Source organism: Tamandua tetradactyla, chromosome 3, assembly GCF_023851605.1.
Source record: "Tamandua tetradactyla isolate mTamTet1 chromosome 3, mTamTet1.pri, whole genome shotgun sequence".
Taxonomy (NCBI): domain Eukaryota; kingdom Metazoa; phylum Chordata; class Mammalia; order Pilosa; family Myrmecophagidae; genus Tamandua; species Tamandua tetradactyla.
In genome coordinates, this window is record NC_135329.1 from 169,558,776 (window position 1) to 169,578,262 (window position 19,487).

The following is a 19,487-nucleotide window of genomic DNA, read 5'->3' on the forward strand; positions in this document are numbered from 1 at the left end:
ATGTTCTTACCAGAGTAATAAATCTATGAACTACTAAGTACAATAAATACACCTGTTTCACACACAGAAAATTAAATTATTGATATTTGTGTATGCAAAGGGATTCACAATCCAATAAGAAACAATATTGAGGTGACTGGTTCTTTTACATCTCTCTAAGCAATGTTAAATGTTGCTCCAAGGTTTTAAGAGTTAATAGTTTGGGTTACATAATTTTATTCGGGAGGAATCAAATAAGATAAGGACTTTAATTTTTATTTGCTCCTCCCTTAAGATTTCTTTCAATTCTGTCAATCTAGATTGTAGAATGATTCAGAATGCTGGCTGTATGACATTATCTAAAGCAATGTACAAAAGTGCAAGATAACTCTGTGTGTGTGTTTTAACTGCCCTGATAAACTTTCAGTTTGGATAAGAAGGAAACAATGATACAATTTAATTCCTTCTATGTGAAATATATAATTTCCTAGCACAATTTGTGGTACATATGTATTCTGATTTAGAGTCTAAAGCCTGGTTGGTTTAGATAACATCACAGCAATGTGCACAGTTGACATACAACTTCAGTTAACAACTTGATAGTCTGAGTTTTGCATGTAATTTGATAAAAATATAAGCAATTTGATCAGCAAAGATTTTTAGGCTGATCAGAAATTAAAATTATAAATACTTAAATCAGTGAAAAACATAAAATTGTAATGAAAAGTATAAGCTGCTAGCATGACCTTAATTCTTTCAATTGACCATTAATCCCCATATACTTGAATCATGTAATAAGGAAGGTATTCAGAACAATCAAGGGAGTAACTGAACACACAAAAATTTTCCTATCCTAAACTAATCATATGGAAGAAATAATTCATACTGTGAAATACTTTTTGAAATCGTGAGATAGAATATGACACTAAAGTAAAGGGAAGTTGCAAAGGACAATGGAGAATGAAAAGTAAATCCGGACAAAATTCCATATAAAGTAAATTAGGCACAAAAAATGTTTAAAGTGTGTACAGTTTTCATAATGCTTGTCTTAAAAGTTGAAGAAGCAAATATAATACAAAGATAAATGTGCAGATAAGGTCATTAAATAGTGTTTATGATTCCTGGGGAAAAAATATTGAACTCATAAGTAGCAAATTTTTTTTAAATCTCAGTTTACAGTATGCATTCTCTGATGAAAATACTTTGTGCTCTTAAAATTTTTTAATATGTCACACCTTGAGCTTAGCTATGCCAAGGATACAAATTTAAAGATAAAAGAAAATTACTTACAGGCCCAGACTGCTCAGTAGGCTTACCAGGTCATTGCCAAATGCGACGTGTACTGAGAGGTGTTCACTCCCTGGCATGAAGTTCAGACTCAGGGCTGAGGTGTGAATTAACTCCATTGGTGTAACCCTCTTCCAACTTGAAATGTTCTCAGCAACCCTATGTAGGTGGTCCATCCCAAGTTTAGATTTCTGAAATCTTCTTTCTTAGAAGATATGTGATTTAGAAGGGTTAAGATCTTAGGAAAAAATAGTGTTCAGGAAATGGAGGTCAGGAGTGACCTCATAGAAGCCCTGGTGGATATTTTTCCATTCATTGAAACAAAGCAATGACATCAGCATACTAAATAAAACTAGTATCTGTGACATTTTATACATCAGTAATAATGAATGTTTATTGACTTGGTTTTCCTTACTGTACCTTGTATGCTAAAAACTTTTCAGGCTCTCAATTTTAATTGGATGGAGTTTTAATTATAAGATTTTATTCCACATAATGTGAATCTTGGGGAGTTTGTTTGTGTTCTATTAACCTGAGTAGTCAATTGATTGTACCTGTTGCTTATTACATCTACACTCAACAAAGGAGATTGCATTCAGCAATAAGAGAAGTCTCAAGTTGAAAGCCTTAAAAGGAAAATTGATAATTTTACCAGTCAGAAAAAAGAATTTCTATCTCTACTTCAGCACCCTCATTTGTCCTGAGGAATGCATAGAAACCTTCATCAGAAGGTTTTTTGTGGTCTGTGCCGCAGAATTTGGACTTGCCAATCCCCATGGTCACATGAGCCAATTTCTACGATAAAATCTCTTTTATATATACATACATCCTGTTGATTCTGTTTTTCTAGAGAACCCTGACTAATACAATAACAAATTATGGGTAAACCCTGACCTAGACCAAACTACTTGTGGCTCACCATCATCCTTAACCAAGTACTGCTAAGTTATCAAATATTTCCACATGTGCTAACTGAAGAGTTAGGACATGGGGGCTAAGGTTGGGGCATGAATTGTTTTGCTTTTGACTGGAAATCTGGTTTGTGTACAAGTCAAAAAACGAGTCCAATAATGTTTACACTTAAAGCATATTATGTGGAATTGTATAGGAGAAGAAAGATCGAGTCCTCTCAGTTGTCAAGGAAGGCTAAGAGAAAGCCTAGCATTAACAGTTGTGCACAAAAAAAGGTAAAAATTTGGGGTGAAGGGAGGGTTGGGGAATTTCAAATCGGCAGTTACTGTCTATTCTCCTTCCTAGATTTTTAGATGCCCAAGTGGGATGGTGTCTGGGCTGGTGTCCTATAGGCAGTGTCTCAGAGAAAATGATCTTTGAGTTGAAGGGAAAAGAAAGAATAAATCAGAAGGAATCAATGTTCAGAAGTCTGCAAAGTTGCAAGCCCCTCTGGCTAGGCCAGCCAGATCAGTCTTTATCCTACCCTCGTTACGCTTTATCTTGCCTCCTTCATCCTCCAAAGGTACTTGGAAAAGGACTGAGCTGCAATACTTAGATTCCAAACTCTTCTCACGTTAAAACAGAACAACGTTCCAAAATGGGTTGCCGGCCCCTTCTTGTTCAAAGGCACAGATGGGTATGTAAAGCTGTTCGAGTGGGGTGCCCAATATTGTAAAACTTGACTCTAGATTTGTAATCATATCCTTCATGTTAAACCAAAAAACCACACATACATATACTGAAAAGTCAAACCAGAACTACCCTCCAAAGTAAATATGGACTCCAAGATTTTGAATTTTCTTTCCTTGATTGATGTCATTTGAAGGAAAGAGGGTGTACTTTTCTTTTCCAATCTCAACTTTTCAAAGAAAAGCAGAAGAGTTAAGCACTGATCTTCCTCATGATGGGGTCTGAAGGGCAGGATGGGACTGTGTAACAAAAGAAATGGAAATAGAATGAAACCCATGTTACAGTTTTCCTATAGCTAATCTGAGCATTGCCATGGAAACTCACCAAAGTATAGGACCGTTATGAGCTTCAGGGTTCAATTTTGAATTACATTCTTAAAAGAGGATATCAAGTGCTTGCATGAAAATAGCTAGTTAAGAAATCTTCTGGAGTGAATTAAAACTGATTAAGGATTTTGCTTTGGACTTTAGATAGATTAGGAGTCTTGGGAGAAAAATAATCAAATGGTAAATCTTTACTAAGTCTCAAGGAGAAGATTCATACCAGATAGTAGGGATAAAAGAAAGAATCTGAACGTCAAAACATCTGGAATGATTGATAATTTAAACATGTACATTCTTATAAGAATTGAACATATAAGAGAAATTACTCTCAACTATCAGCTCTCTGTGTTCTTGTTATTATTTATGGGAAGTCTTTATTTCATCCTTTTTGTTTTCTTAAGTTCTTTTTATTTTGAATTCATTGCTACTATGTATTTTAGCTTTATAAACCTTTTTTCCTTTTTTACAGAAAATTCCAAGTGAAACAATATCTCATTGTAGCAGTTTACTTTCAGAACTGTTCCTTATAGAAACTGGTTATATGGGATTCTGCAACAAAATTAAACATAAATTTTTTTTCTTTTTATTTGAGCATGGGTGTGTTTTAGCTTGCTCCTTTGGCTTTTCAAATTAGAATATATATCCTTGGAGCAGCAGGTACAGCTAACCGGACCTTTCACTTCTAGAAAATTTGAGGACAGTGAATTATGGGGAAAAAAAAAAGTCCAATTCTCAACACAGTTAAGATAAAACACAGAACTTTCAGGGCATTTGATGTTCATGGCAGGATTAATTCACAGTGCGCAGACTCTCCCAGGATTCTCACTATTAGTTGAATTTTATGGAAAAGGTTTTAAAAGCTACAATCCAGTGAGTCTCTTAGTGATTCCTGAGGACTAATCTAGACAGTGCAATAGGCAAGTGACCCCAAATTACTATTTAATTATTGACATTTAGTTTGGGGCATTTTTACTTGTCTTTTGTTCATGAAAATAGATGAAATTCAAATCTCAATGTCCATAAAGAAAGTTTTGTCGGGACTCAGCCACACTCATTTGTTTAAGTATTGGCTGCATTACTAACAGCAGAGATGATTAGGTGCCACAGAGACCTTATGGCTTACAAAACCTAAAATATGTACTATCTGACCTTTTACAGAAAAAGTTAACCCATCTCTGATCTATGTCATGATTCCTACTATTACCAAGTTGCAGCCTGGGATATCTGATTATAAAACATTAATCAAATTACATTAACATAATACTAATTAGAGCTGGGATAGTTGTTGTCCTGAAATAAAAGCCTGACGTTGCAGAGACCAAATTTTTCAGTGGGAAGACTGACAGAAGATAAAATACACAAAGAGGAAGTAACAGTTAATGTGACATTTCTCAGTGATTTCTTCCAAAGGAAATGAAAAACTTTTTAGCAGTATTGCTGTCGGGTTTTCTTTTTCATATCTGAAAACTTTTTACTTTTTTTGTCAGATGAATCTCTGCCACTTGTGATGATCATGCTAATATGGTAAATTACATGAACTGATTTTCAAATATTAAGCCAACTTTGTATTCCAGGGATGAATCCCACTTGTATTAGTTCCCACAGCTTTTTTTACTCTCTAAATTCTCTCCAAACTTCTCTGGGTATTCCTCTCTGAGTTTGCTGGGCTTTTTCTGTGTCCTCTCATAAAGAACTCCAGTGAAAAGACTAAGACCCACCTTGAATGGGGTGGGTCGCATCTGTAGTCATTAAGTTCAGTTGTCATCTTGGCCAGATGATGGTACCCAGTTGTTCTGCTGCTGTGGACTTAAATCATCAGTATGTGAATTCATCTTTGGCTGATTATATCTGTGGTAGGCTAAGGGGAGTGCCTTCTGCAATTGGGTGATGCTTAATTTAATCAGCTGGAGGCTCAAAAGCAGAGCCCAGCACAGTTCCAAAGAGCTCAGTACAGCCCAACAGAGCTCAGCAGTAATCCAGTACACCCCAACTCAGAGCTCAGAGGAGTTCAGACCCAGATGTTGGGAGGTGCAGAAAGGAATCATCCTGGGAAAAGCTGTTTGAACCCATAAGCTGGGAGGTAAGGCAGCAGATGTTTCTATGTGCCTTCCCATGTGATGTAGATAAACACTGCCTTTCCTCTGAAGAGCTGTAAATTTGTAACTAAATAAATCCCCTTTATAAAAACCAAATCCATCTCTAGTGTACTGCATTCCAGTAGCCTTAGCAAACTAAAGGACTCCAGTAAAAGGAAAAGACCTACCTTGAATGGGGTCAGTCACATCTCAAATCGAAATAACCTAACCAAAAAGCCCCACCCACAATTGGTCTGCACCCCCAAGAATGCATTGAAAGAACATGGCCTTTTCTGGGGTACATAATAGCTCCAAACTACCACAGACATCAATATACAGGTCCAAGAAGTGCAATGTACTCCAAATAGAATAAATCCAAATAGACCTACTCCAAAACACTTACTAATCAGACTGTCAAATGTCAAAGTCAAATAGAGATTTCTGAAAATAACAAGAGAAAAGTGATTTATCACATACGAGAGAAGCTTAATAAGACTAAGTGCCAATTTCATATCAGAAACCATGAGGGTAAGAAGGCAGTGCTGTGATATATTTATGATACTAAGAGAGAAAACCTGTCAGCCAAAAATTCTTTATTTGGAAAAACTGTCTTTCAATAATGTGGGAGAGTTTTAAATACTCACAGATGAACAGAAATTGTAAGAGATTGTTCACAAGAGATCTGCCCTACAAGAAATATTAAAGGGATTGCCTCAGGCTTAAAGGAACAGACAGGAGAGAGAGGTTTGGATGAGAGGGTAGAAATGAAAAATATCAGTAAAGGTATCTAAAAGGGTAACAAGAGAGACAAAAATAATGATATATAAATGCCAAAGGAGAAGTAGGTTGAAGACATTATTGCCCTTGTGGTAATAACAAAGAATGTTAATGGATTAAATACCCCCAATCAAAAGGCATAGATTGGTGAATGGATAAAAAAAAAATATATATATATATATATATATATATGTTCCATATATACTGTCTACAAGAGATTCACTTAAGACCCAAGGACAAACCCTAGGATGAAATTGAAAGGTTGGGAAAAGATATTCCACACAAACAGTAACCAAAAAAGCGCAGGTTAGCTATACTAATATAAAACAAAATAAACTTTAAATGCAAAACTGTCAAAAGAGACAAAGAAAGACACTATATATTAATAAAAGAAGAAAGCCACTAAGAAGAAATGACAATCACAAATATTTATGCACCTAACCATGGTGCCCCAAAGTACATGAAGCAAACACTGGCAACATTGAAAGGAGAAATAGACATCTTACAATAATAGTCGGAAGCTTGAATACACCATTTTCATTAATAGACAGAACACCTGTACAGAGGATCAATAAGAAAAAAGAGAATTTGAATAATATAATAAATAAACTAGACCAAACAGACATATACAGAACATTGTACCTCACAACAACAGGGTATACATTCTTCTCAAGTTCTCATGGATCATTCTCCAGGAGAGATCACATGTTGGGTCACAAAACAGGTCTCAATAAATTTAAAATGTTTGAAATTATACAAATCACTTTCTCTGACTGTAATGGAATGAAATTGGGACTCAACAACAGGCAGAGGACTGGAAAATTCACAAATTTGTGATGGTTAAACAATACACTTTTAAACCATCAGTGAGTCAGATGAAAATGAGAACACATCATCTTATGGGATGCAGCGAAGGCAGTCCTGAGAGGAAATTTATTGCCTTAAAGTTTACATTTAAGAAGAAGAAAAAGTTAAAAAAAAAAATCAAAGACCTAATTGTATACCTGGAGGAACTAGAAAAGAATACCAAACTAACCACAAAGCAAACTGAAGGCAAGAAATAAAGATTAGAGAGATAAAAGTAAAATTGAGAAAAAAAAACAGTAGAGAATCAACAAAGCTAGAAAATTGTTTCTTTGAGAAAATTATTAAAATTGGTAGACTAGCAAAGAGAAAAAGAAAGAAGATGCAAATAAATAAAATCAGAAATGAAAGGGAGAACATTACTACTGACCCCTCAGAAATAAAAATGATCATAAGATGATGCAAAGAGAAACTGTATTCAAAAAAACTAGACAACTTAGATGAAATGGACAACTTGCTAGAAACAATGAACAACCTACACTGATTCTAGAAAAAATAGAAGACATCAACAAACCAATCACAAATAAAGAGATTGAATCAGTCATCAAAAACCTCCCAATAAATAAAAGCCCAGGATCAGATGGCTTCACAGGTGAATTCTACCAATCTTCCCAAGAAGAATTAACACCAATCTGGTTCAGACTCCTCCAAAAAAATTGAAGAGGAGGGAATGCTACCTAACTTACTCCATGAAGCCAACACCACCCTAATACCAAAATAAGACAAAGATACTACAAGAAAAGAAAATTACAAACCAATTTCTCAAATGAACATAGATGTATAAATTCTCAGCAAAATACCTGCAAATTGAATTCAGCAGCACATTGAAAGTATAATATACCCCGATCAAAGGGGTTTTATCTCAGATATGCAAGGGTGGTTCAACACAAGAAAATCAATTAATGTAAATCACCACAATGACAAATTGAATGGGAGAAAACTACACAATCATCTTGGTTGATGCAGGGAAGGCATTTGGCAAAATACAGAATCTTTTCTTGATAAAAACACTTTGAAAGGTAAGAATAGAAGGAAATTTCTTCAATATGAGAAAGGACATATATGAAAAACCTACAGTTATCATACTCAATGGTGCAAGACAGAAAGCTTTCCCTTTAAGATCTGGAACAGGATAAGGATGCCCAGTGCCACCATGATTATTCAACATTGTGCTGGAAGTTCCAGCCAAAGCAGTTTGGGAAGAAAAAGAAATTAAAGGGATCCAAATTGGAAAGGAAGAAGTAAAACTCATTGTTTGCAGATGACATGATCTTATATTTAGATAGTCCTGAAAAATCTACAACAAATCTATGACAGCTAACAAATGAGTTCAGCAAAGTGGCAGAATACAAGATCAACACACATAAGTCAGAACTGTTTCTATCACTAGTAAGAAGCAGTCTGAGGAGGAAAGTCCATGCGCCTTCTCACTTGAGAGAGAAACCTTGAACTTCATTGGCCTTCTTGAACAAAGGTATCTTTCCCTAGATGCCTTAGATTGGACATTTCTATGGAGTTGTTTTAATTGGGGCATGTTCTCGACTTTAGAACTGGAAACTGGAAACTTACTAAATTCCCTTTTTTAAAAGCCATTCCATTTCTGGTATATTGCATTTTGGCAGCTAGCAAACTAGAACACTAAGTATAGACCTGCATATGATCCAGCAATCCCATTGTCAGGTATATACTCAGAAAAACTGAATGCAGGGATGTGAACAGACATTTGCACAGCAATGTTCATAGTGGTATTTTTCACAATTGCCAAAAGATGGAACAGCCCAAATGTCCATCAGCCAATGAGTGGATAAACAAACTATTATATATATATATATATATATAGTGACAGGTTCTGGTGTCAGCTTGGCCAGGTGATGGTGCCCAGTTGTCTAGTCAGGCAAGTACTGGCCTAACTGTTATTGTAAGGATATTTTGTGTCAGTCATCAGTCAGCTGATTGCAGTAGTGGCTGTTTACATCTACGATCAAAGAAGGGTGTGCCTCCCTCAAGCAAGATAATCCACTCAGCTGAGTTTGATCCAATCAAATGAAGACTTTTAGGGGGAAAGAGAATTTTCACTGCTTCTCCAACCAGTGAGCCTCTCCTGTGTAGTTCTTCAAGACCCTTCATTAGAGTTGCCAGCCTCACCATCCACCCTATGGATTTGGGACTCTTGCACTCCTATGATTGTGTGAATTAGAAAGCACTCTTATAGTTCTTGTATTTACAGATATCTCCCATTGGTTCTGTTTCTCTAGAGAACACTGACTAATGCACATATGATGGAATATTATGCAACTGAAAGAAGGAATGAAGTCCGATTGAATGCAATAACATGGATGAACCTGGAGGACATTATGTGGTGCAAAATAAGCGAGACATAAAAGGAAAAATATTCTACGATAGAAATCAAGTGTGGCCAGTATTGCTAGATCTTGCCTTGAGCATAGTGTTATCTTTAAAATCATAGAGTCCTCTCTGCTAGTCTGAGGTGTTTCTAATTAGGCCAAAACATGTCTTAGCTTGAGAATTTACTTGCATGGCTTTAGTTTTAACATGGAAGAAAGCTAGCCAAGAGAATATTATGTGTAGATTTTTGTTGTTGTTAAACCAATTGAAGCTAATTTAATATAATTCTCTATAAAACTTTCCTTAACTCCCTGAAATATTTTACTTAGATAATGCTCTGAGTATGCAAACGTAACTTCACATTCTCTTATTTTTAGCTCATGATCTCCTACATTTCCCCCTATTTCTTCTTTTATTACTCCCAGAGGTTCTACAATCCAAAAGGGGTACTTTGTGCCTTGTTTTATTTTTGTTTTTTTTTTTTGATAATCAGGAAAAATGATTCTCCTCTAATATGGAGTAAATCATTCCAAGTCCAACAAGAACTGTTCAGTTTTGAGGGCTGGAGAAGACCATTGGTCGTGCCTTTGAGGAACAGTGCAGCCAGACAGATAGCCCTTGGGGAAGCAGTTGCTAGAAGAAGTGAGGGCTTGTGTGAGGCCGTAGGCAAAGATGGCTGAAGGTACCCATTCTCTCGATCACTAGAGAGAGAGAGATCTGCTGCATTCAGCTAAAAAACAGCACAGACTCTGTTTCCTCTTGGTACACAGAAGAGGAAACATGCACTTCCCCTGAAAGTGGATTAGAAATCATGGTGAAGGTCTGCAGTAATATTTGTCCTTTATGTTGCCTATACTTAAGAATTCAATTTGGGTGTTCTGGAAGATCATCTCGAGTCCCCAGTTCTAGCCTCCTATTGAAAAGCCTTTCACTGATTTTTTTTTTCCTTTTCTTTGTTTTATTAGAAAAGTTGTGGATTTACAGAACAACAATGCATAAAACACAGGATTCACATATATTGCCCTACTGAGGTTGCACAGAGCCACTTACTAGTTCTAGTTGTGTGAAATAGAGAAAGGCACTCTTTCCTCATAAGCAGATCAATACAGCTCCTTGCCTACCACTCAGCTTGCCTGACATTCTTGTGTACAAACAGTGTGTCAAGTATTCATGGCTGTCCTGCAGTTACATCTTTGACCATGGCCCTAGGATAGCTCTTGAAGAGATAATAGTCTGTCCTGAGATCACATCTGGAGTGACAATCAGCAACTTTAGGGGAGTTACAGAATAGGCTGGTTATTATTCCAAATGATGCAGAGAAAAGCCATAAAGTATAGATAGAAGCCACTTCCGTTCTTTCTCACCGTTTATGTCTTATCTCAAATTTCCTTTTGAGAGATCTTCCTCTGCCAACCCATTTCAAGTAGAATCTTGGTGTTGGTTTTTCTTTTCTCACAAATAATAATTATCATCTTTGTAAAAATTTGTTTAACTTGTTTATTAATTACCTTTTCAACCATCTCTGTATCGTGTTCACCAATGTATTGTATTGCACAGCAAAGTGCTGGACACAGAGTGAACACTCCTTAAACTTTTGTTGAATGGAACTAATATCCTTAGCAACCTCTGACAGTGGCAAAAGTAGAGGCATGAAGGGGATCTAAAATAAGAAGAGGACAGAAGGTGCTCAGCAGCACTTGATCAGAGATACACAGTCTGTATGATTTCCCATACTATATAGGCTTACTGTGACGTGATCATCTTTTTGATAGAGGCAGCTGAATGATTAATGGTTTGTTGTTTGCTTTTAGCTAACATGCTAGGCACTGTGCTAAGTGCTTTACATATATTATGTTATCCAACCTGCACAACAAGTACCCTGTGAAACAGATATAATTATTATCTCATTTTATAAATAAGGAAACTCGAGACTTGGTGAGTATGGGGGAGGAGAGCTGGTTAAGCAACTAACATAATAAAACGACAGTGTCAGGACTGGTCCCTCTGACCCTAAAAAAAAACAGAATCTTAAACAAATTATTGCCTTTATCTTGAATGCAGAGACTCAAAATGGAAGCACTTACTACAAATGTACTTAGCCCTTATGCTCTAATGTCCCAATTCTACATTTGGTATTTCTGGTATTTTCTGGATTTCCTGCTCCTTCTGTGTCCTAAACTAGTAAATCAAGCCTCCTTGTTCTTGCCTTATCTTGTTTCCCTTTCCTCTGGTGGTTCACTCTTACAGGCAGATCTATCTACTGTGTGGTGATCATGTCCGTGGGGCATCGCAAGCTGCTCTGAGGGATGCAGGGATCTGTTGGTCTAGCTCAGTAGTAAACAACACTTCATAGTTTTCCAAATTAAAGGGCTTCTCTTTTCTTTTTTTTTTGGACTTTAGAATTTAGCTGGAAAATGGCTTGTTCCATCAAGTTCATCAATTTTAATGACCTCTTATAATAACAGCCTTGTTTGCAGTCATGGTGGCCGAGTGCCCTGGCAGTTTAGGAATGTGGGTCACCACGGAAAAAATGCATTGGTGACTGCTTGATAAACCTAATATCAGAAGTGCTTTCTAAATTTCCTCATTCCAAATTATCAAAAAATGTTTTCACATCAATTGCTTACTCATACTATTTATCACTACATAGAACATTTTGATAATTATTTAAGACATATAGCATTTCAATGTCAGCAAATAGCATTATAACTTTAGAAAGTCTTCATTTAAATCTATGTGTTGGAGTCCTAGGTGACAAAGAATACATAAAAATAAATAAGTTGCCTCCAAGACGCTAAAAATCTAGTTGTAAGTCTTTATATCAAAAGACAGATAAAATGGGGTATTCTCTTCATAAACCAATCTGACACACTGACCTACTGCCGACAGGACAAATGCTTTCATTCCTTTGCATTGCTGCTGATCCTTGGGTAGCTTACCCTGCATGTGAGAGAACCTGCACGTTAGAGGACTCAGAGAACTGCCGCTACTCTCCACCCCCTCAACCCACCCCCTGCCCCGCCCAATTGCACAGATGAAATAATCAAGGCAACTTAGTCTGTGACTTTTCCAGATTCAGATGTGGAAGTGTGAAGACCTCTTCATTGTGAGCTATTTCCAGGAAAAAATAGAACTGAAATTTCTTACACCACATTTTTAAAAGTGCTCCTTCTGTGTCCTAAACTAGTAAATAAAGTAGACATATTTATTTTGCGTCTGGTTTCTATGTCTTCACAGTATGTTGTAAAGCTGAGGGTGTCAAACCGAGATAAATATTTTTTACATACTAGAAAAAGGGATCCTGAATAGGACCAATTCCAATTCAACAAGCATGTATCCAACACCTAGGGCCACGTTAGGTGCTATAAGCAGAAGGTACAAAAGGTACAAAGAGAAGTGGACTCCTAAAAGTAGGTAACACAATATAGAAATGACTATAATATAGTGTATGACAATGGTTTAAATGTCCTTTACAATTGGGGGATGGCTAAGTATTTAAGAAGTTGGTGATGGGAGGTTGAATTTGAGACTGTTTCAACTCAGAATTCCTCCAGAAGACCATAACTTCCTTGAAGATGGCTTCATTGGTTTCTGGCTTTAGTCATTACTTCTCTCCCACTCATAATTCTCTACCCATCCCTACTTTCCTCTTCACAAGGAGAGAGTGATGGAAGGAAAACCACTTTTCTCAGCCGCACTTTCTAAGTTGGGTTTGTTAGGCCTAGGGCTGATATGGCAGACAAACTATCCACAAAATATCCTCAGGGTGGGGGCATCAGGCATGCTATCAAAAAGTAACGCAGGGCAGGCAGGCAATGGTGGCACAGTGGCAGAGTTCTCGCCTGCCATACCAGAGACCCAGGTTCTATTTCCAGAGCCTGCCCATGTCAAAAAAAAAAAAAAAAAAAAAGTAATGCAAACCATCTGAGATTCCAAGGGGTCTCAGGAAAAGAAAAAGTTGGGGGGCTGGGGAGGAAAAACCAGAATGTGTGTGCTGCATTTTGGTAGTTTACTTATAGTCATGGTGTTATAAAAGGATCGGTCCAAAAGACTGTGTTTTATTTATTTAATCAAATACTCACACGCTCACTGAAACTTTTGGAGACAAATGCAGAAAGAAAGGTATTCATGAAGTCAGACTTGGAATTGCTCAGGAAGTAGTAAAGAATGCCAATTTAATCTCTTTGCTACCCATGTAAGTCCTAAGGGGAAGATGAGCTCATGAATGCATATATAGATCATTAAAAGGCCAAATTAAAATACATTAAATATGGAGGTCGGATATAAACCTCTGAGGGTTATCCAACATAAAAAGAATAGTTGAACAGTCTGAAGATTTAAAAGAGGGGGAACCTAAGATTCTTCCTGCCTGGGGAAAATAGTTATACGTACTCTCCAAGGAAAATACCTTATATACAGTTTGAAAACTCTAGCACCCTACCTGATCTAAAAGAATTTAATATAGGAAGAGGAACCTTCTATTTGCAGTCTCCCCAGCCCCAGGACCCAAAGGGCTGCAGTAACTGATAGCTGAGTTGGATTGAGCTGAATTCAAGAGGTAAAGATCCTAAATCGTCTACTGAATTCTTCTTTAAAGGGTAAGTTACATTTATTTACTGTTCTTCAATAGTATACTTACTCGGCAAAGTATATGCCATTGGTTAAGCAGTTAAACATTTCTTTTAATACTTCATTTGGGTGAACATTAATACCTCCAGTAGTCCCGGGATCAGCACAATGGCGTAGGCCTGCCCCTGCCCTCCACCGGAAGCGTCATGCTTGGAGAATGCACCCTGCAACAAACACCTGGTAAACCATGAGGAGGCATCTCCAGAGACTCAATGGGGCCAAAACTGAAAAAAAAAAAAAAAAAGAAACTTTAAAGGCCTTGTGATAGACTAAAGCGACTACCAATTAAAGGAAGATAGGCATAATTTTGTGCAAAGTAATTGGAAATTTTTCAATTAAGATCAAGAGATTGCTGGAATCTGGAAATGGAAAGCATTAAAAATAGAGAAGCAAGAATAGGAAAGAGATTTATGGGCAAAGACAGATTGGTTTAAGACTTTAAGGCGGACAAGGGATTATATGCAGAAACAATTCTCTGCAGGCGAGTGGTATCAAAAATAACCCAACATGGTTAAAAAAGTGGTGTTTGACAAAAAAAAAAAAAAAGCCAATATATTCATTCCTTTTGACAGGAAATGACTACTCTAAAAGATGTTGAAAAGAGAACTACAAAATTAAATATTATCTGGAATAATGGAGAAAAATTTACAGTGCAAAGGCTCACATTATTAAAATTTCAGAAATATCCATTTGCTTGTTTTAACTAACATGAAAAAAATAAGGGAGACAAAAATCTAGGAAGAAGGAAATACTGTTTTTTTTTCCTTATAATTTCAGAACTGGACCTAATCAGACAGTTTGTAGTGGTGGGTTTAGAACTGTAACAAACTCATCCTAGATGATTCTGAAACAGAAATTCCGTTTTCTTACACAGCAAACTCCAAACTTGAAAACCTGGATTATTTTACCTGAAAGCCAAACGAGCCTTCATCATCCAAAGAAATCATGTTTTTGTGAAAGAACCTTAAATTCTGAATTACTAAACATCAAGCAAACTTAAAATCTTAATAGTAAGTAGTAAATAACAAAGCAAACTACCTTGGAATTTTGCATGTCTTTAATTGCAAAGAACCACCAACAATACAACTACAGGACCAGGGTACAATTCTTTCAGTAGCAAATTCTAACAATTTAAAAGTAAATAGACTAACTCTAGACTATGATTTTCAGGGGGAAAAAAAATGTGGCATTCAGAATTCAAATCGTATTCAAAGCTTTTCTTCCACAAAGAGCAGCCAAAACAAAATGGGAAGAAATCCAGAAAAGAAAAAGTATTCAGTCAATTTTTCAGTCTTTAGTATAAGGAATTGGTCAACAGAATGGAATTTTACTAATAGTTGGATTTTAGTTTGTTTATTTAGGTTTCACTTTGGTTCCATGTTATATAAGCAGAACGACTTGTATCTGCGTGTTCTTTTCTTTGAAGTGCTTCTGTGTTTAGGGTCAGTTATGCCATGAAAGGTTTCATGCATGCCAGTTTGTTATGCATGCTGTAACAGAAATATTAGTCAACTTACCTTTAAGGTAAAGATCAGCAAATGTAATTCAGTATGCAGATGTTTCTATTACTGCTGTTATTATTATTATTTTGATTTTGTTATTATACTTTTTTTACTGTCTTCAGTTGCTTATTATCTTAAGTGAGGTAACTTTAATTTTTTCTGCAGGACTTTTAATCTCTAATGATGGTGATACAGATGCTTACACCTGTTTTTTGACATCTTTTGAAAAAAATGTGTTTATGTGTGTGTGTTAATTGTAAAAATCATCTTCTATCTCTTCTATTTGGTAGTTTGTACCTAACACACTGAGGCATTATTTCATGCCACTCAAAAAGATGAGTAAACTCAGCCTTTACCATCTATTTTAGTTAATAATTGACCATGTATGTTCTTTTCATAAGAGGAAAGAATTTCCACGATTTAGCTCTGAGATTGTTGAGTAAGCACCTTGCTTGAGCAGTATTTAGATAAAATGTTTTTGGAGATGAGTGGTCCTGATTTTGAACCCTGGCCGTACATACTTAGTGTCTTTGTTCTTTGAAGCTTGAGATTCCCACTCATGAAATAAGGATACTAATTTTTAGCTCATAGGGCTGTCATGAAGGCTAATTGTGATTAAAACACTGAACACATACATAGGCCCTGAATTTCTAGTTCCCTCTTGTTTTAGTTTCCTAGGCTGCTCGAGCAAATACCATGCAATGGATCAGTTTAAACAATGGGAATTTATTAGCTTATGGTTTTGAGGCTGAAAGAAATTCCAAATCAAGGCATCATCAAGGCAATACTTTTTCCCCTAAGGCTGTGGTGTTCTGTAGCTGGCTGCTGGCGGCAATCCTTGGCTCCTCTATCACGTGGCAAGGCACATGGCAGCATCTCTTGGACTTTCTTTATCTTCTGGGTTCCAGTGATGTCTGCCTCTTACTTCCTATGGCTTTCTCTCTGTCTGAATTTCACTCCATTTATAAAGGACCCAGTAATAGGGTTAAGAACCATACTGAATGAGGTAGGTTACACTTTAACTGAAGTAACCTCATCATAAAGTCCTACTTACAGTGAATTCAAACCCAACAGAAATGAATTAAATTTAAGAACATGTTTCTTCTGGGGTTCATACAGCTTCAAGCCACCACACCCTACCTATACATTACTGAAATGAAATGCTCAGGTTTAACATAGTCATTTCCATAATTGTCTCTGCTATTTTGGGTCTAGGAATTCTAAGTTAATTTCATAAAATGAAACTGGGGTCTTAATCAGTAATCCTTTGGGTGGCAAATGAGGCAGCATCCTAGCTGAGGCACTGGCTAGGCATAGCGTTTACCATTCAAAATGATTTGCCAGGGCTGTGGCATCCAGAGGAGAGGAGAACCAGAGACAAGGACTCATTGTGGACCTAAAAAGCCTAGAGAGAGGAAGAGTGGCTACGGAGAGGGACTTGTTTTGCCAGAGTTCTAATAAAAGAAAAGAGCACTTAAATTTTATCAAGAGAGTTTGACTAGAAATAATCTGGGGTCCCTCACCCTTTTGCTCCCAATCTTGCACATTCGTTATGAGGTTTTCCCAGAGAGAACACAATGCAATATCCGAACAAATGCACATCTTCTGTCCCTACCCACAAGCCCTGCCTTCCTTCCCGTCCCACTGAACTGCATGAACAACATAGAATGCAAACTTGAGGCCAACCTTTACTTTTCTTTTTGAAATCCAAATGGTCAATTTTTTGTTTGCCCTCCTGGACACTCATTGAATCAAGGGTACCTCTCTTAAAAGAGAATCGCACTACTTCTTCCAAGCTTTGAGAAGGCAGACAGTTCTCCTAACCAAGAAATTCTAAAACTTCACAGGAGTTCCCCCAAGTCATCAGTTTTCTTGGAGTCATCGTTCTTCACTTACTCTCCTCTTCCCACCTCCTACATTTCTACACCTAATAAGAGAGAGGTTTTGAAAAAAATAGTTTGGTTTCTTTCAGTCTCTGGGTAAGGAGTTATTTGTGTGTGTGTGTGTGTGTGTGTGTGTGTGTGTGTGTGTGTGTATTTAATGAGACTATTACTTCTATTTAATCTGTTGGTATTTTGGTGGTGATTTTTTAACTTTTCCTCCTCCCACTGTGAATCACTTTCTTTTAATTTCATTTTGAAAAAAACTTAATTGAGAAATAACATGAATAAAATGCACACATATAAAGTGAATAACTCAATGAACTTTTATGTTTATTTACCGCTATACTCCATCCAAATCAAGATCTGAGACATTTTCAGCCCCAGAGGATTTGCTCCCCATTGTCCCTTCCCAATCAATAACCCCTCCCTGGTAACCACTCTTCTGACTTCAAAGTTTTGCCTTTTTTTGAAGTTGATAAAAATGGAACTATAAGCTGTATGCTTTTATTATGTGTGGCTTATTTTGAAAAAAAAATCATGTCAATGAAATTTGTCCATATTTTTTCTATGTATCAGTAATTTGTCCTTTTATATGAAATCCATTTATCCATTTCCTTTGTTGATAAATATTTGGGTTATATCCAGGTTTCAGCTATTAAAAACAAAGTTGCCTTCAATATTTCCATTTGCAGCTTAATCTTCTCCAGGCCTCTTTTCTATAGAAATTGTGATGCATGAAATTGTGCAGAAGGTCTACAGGCATCCAGTTAGCTTTGCTACACGTCAGTTCTTCTAGTTACTTTGGCACCAGAATTCAAAGAAAGATAAAAATCTTCTGATCTCCAAATTAAAAAAAAAGAAGGAAATGTATAGACATGTTAATATAAAGCCTTAAACTCATAATTCCATTTTATTGAGGTCTCTGATAATCTTAATTTGCAAAGGCTAAAAAAGTAATGCTTACATAATTACAGACTTCTTTACCTCACTTTTGGAAATAATCCATGCCCTTTGGGAATTATTTAAAGAGCTTTGTCATATTCTTTAAAGAAGTGATAAAAATCATGATGTCAAATGCAAGATCCAGTGCCAAGCTCACAAGGCAGTTTGGTTGACTGAATATTTTTTCCTAAAGATTCTTCTGTTTTTTAACTTCATGAGCAGTCCAAACTCTGAGGGAGGCTGATACTGATGAAAACAGTAAAATGCACTGTGTTTTGTGCACTATCATAAATAAGCGGTCTCCATTGATGACTCTTCTCTTTTGTTTCCTTATTCCACTTCTCCTAGATTTCTTTGCTTTTGTTATTTTTAATTTACTTCCTCAAATGTACAAATATTGAGATGTTCAAGTTTGTTTCTCTGACCCCTAGAATCTATTACATTAGTAATTACCTAAATAATTACCTAGATCTACTTCTTTTCAAATTTTACATATAGTTCATCTAAGAAACCAGTTTAATTAGAATAATCAGTGACTAGTAATTTATCAAATTATTTTTTCAGTCATTTATTTTTTTATTACAAAGATTTAAATTACTTCTTATCATTAAGATTAAGGATGTTAAGGATGTTGTCGTTTCTTTATTTTTAATTGTGTTCTTGTCTTGTTTAATTATAGGGGAAATGCACATCTCATTTGTGTTACTGGACAAAGGTGGTGGGTTCTTTTGCCCAATTCACTCAAATGACCAATTCCTGAGTCACTGGGGTTTCAGAGAGAAAAAGTGTTATTACAAGGCACATAGCAGGAGAACAGATGGCCTAGCGGCCCAAAAGCTGTCTCCCCAAACTGTAGTTAATTCTGATAGTTTTATAGAATTAAAAGATGGGCAGGGTTTAGGATAATTAGCACAGTGGCCCCAGAGGATCTAATTAGAGGTGATCAGATTATTGAGCATGTGCAGATTGATCACAGGTTTGTGACTTGTAGGATAACGGCTAAGCTACTGTGCATGTCGGGCAAGCCCACTTTTATTAGATCCAGTCTCGGTTATCAAGATAACTTTGGACTTGGGGTGGGTTAATTCTGGGGTGACCCAAGACCCTATGTTAATAAATATTAGGGGCTGTCCTTAGTGATCACCAGGCTCCAAAATTGAAAAACTGGATTAGTCACAAGGTTTTTACAATCACAGGGGCACAAGATAAAAAGCTATGCAGTCATCATCAGAGATCAAG